The sequence below is a fragment of the Lonchura striata genome, chromosome 11, assembly GCF_046129695.1.
Source record: "Lonchura striata isolate bLonStr1 chromosome 11, bLonStr1.mat, whole genome shotgun sequence".
NCBI classification, from domain to species: domain Eukaryota; kingdom Metazoa; phylum Chordata; class Aves; order Passeriformes; family Estrildidae; genus Lonchura; species Lonchura striata.
Window position 1 is genome coordinate 21877391 of NC_134613.1, and position 1970 is coordinate 21879360.

Genomic DNA, 1970 nt, shown 5'->3' on the forward strand with positions numbered 1-1970 from the left:
CTGCTAGCCCTATACCCGAGCTGGGCCCTCTCCTCTATTCCCTATAAGTGTTTTGAGGAGAATTGTGTGACAGCCCAGAGGGCTTCTCCTTTTCTTGAGCCAGGCTCTGGAAACATAGAAAATGGCAATCTTCCCAGTCTGGTTTTGAGGAGCAACATGCTACCTAAACTCTTTTCTCTCATTTTCCAGTACTTTGTTCTTAGCTCATATGTTTCTTTTTCTCCTAATTTCCCAGGTCCCACAGTTCTGCAGGGGGATGCAAACACCACCCACAACAGCGGTAAAGTTTCATTTGAGCCTCCTCTTAGACTAGGCATAGGTACTTCAGGTATGAGCACAGAAAGGTTGGTTTTGGGCTTTCAGATACCCTGGTTTCTACCATCTGGAGCCAGCAAGACAGGTAGTGACCATAACTGATGCTTCTGCCTGTTTTGATTAAACTAGCCTTGGTTTTGGTAGTGAATCCCCCTCTCAAGACAGACATAGATGTTGTATGAGAGTTTACGTGCTATTCTGTCACGTGGAAAGTTCTACATGGTCTCGAACACTCAGGACTCAGGTGCCACAAAGCTTTGCTTTGAGCCAAGGAATTTCCAATGTCCTAAGCCCACCTGGAGACACACAGCCTGAAGCAAACTCTGGACCTGTGCCATTTGCTGCCGTGGGTTCAATGTGAACTGTGGGTCATATTCAGCTTTCCAGACATACTTAGACAAGGGCTAAGAACACAGACAATACTGAGTGCCTATCTGCTATCTAAATGTATTTTTCTGCATGTGCACTTTTGTTTACCGAACACTGTGTGGTATGAATGTGAGCTGTCAGAACCTGGTGTGCACTGGAAGTTGAGGGACATCAGCTCCAGAGAGCAGGCAGGCTTTTGCAAGATGCAGTTCTGTAACAGCAGATAGATGGGGAAAACCCAGTTCACACTAACAGGACTATACACAAACCAGGGCAAACTCTGGGTACAGGTTGATATCCCAAAGCTGAAGCCACTCCTGAACCTCAGGACAGGCAAATCAAAGCCTGGCACTGAAATCCAGGAGAATGACAACAGCTTATGGGGTAGCTCAGTCCCCTAACTTATACACAAATGCTTTTGCTCTCTCCAGTGTTTTCTTGTGGCAGTGTGTTCTGTGGATACTTGTCTGGCAAAGCACTGGTAAAAATACCCAGACATCCCTCTCTGTTACAGCCAAACCTACAGGATGTGCTTATATTTACTGTATATTTTTATATTATACTCAATATTCTAATGAATAAATGTCTGACATTTTACTGAATAGCCATCAGTAGGAACCCTAACAGATAAATACCCTCTACCTGCTAGGAAGTGGGCAAATTAAATAATTTTACAACCTACAGTTAATTACTGTATATGCTGTACTAACAGATCTTACTAGATTTGTATTATGTCTTGTAAATAGCTATAACTTAAGTGGAATCTCTGTATCACCCAGTAACTTTACTGCTGCAAATGCTATGTTAGAGAGTCTTAGTTTTAACTATTTTTTCTCATAGATTTAGCAGTTTCGTCCTAAAACATCCAGCCTTCTATGGCAACTCCTATCTTCAGTGTACATCCTGCCACCATGCACTTTTGTTTTTTTAATCTTCCTTTAAACATGCATTTAAACTTGCATCTAATTCCTGGCTGCACTAAGGCTAGGGGGTTCTGTGCCTGAAAGCCCTCTGAGCTTGGAGTGCTGGAGTGTGAGTCTGTGTTTTGGGCTGTGCCACCAGTTTACATGTCTGTGACAGGAAGGAAGTGAGTTTGCAAGTGAGCAAGTGTGGATGACGATCTGAAAAGCAGCTGCTGCAGCTCGTGGAAAGGCAGCACTTTTTCTCCTGTTTGTAAAGAGCTTTGAAATTTGGCAATAAAACCTCCTTTTAAAAATCTGCATTTTCAGAGTAACTTTGTCCTAAAGAGGAGCAAGGAAATGCCACCAGAAGCAGCACATCAAGGC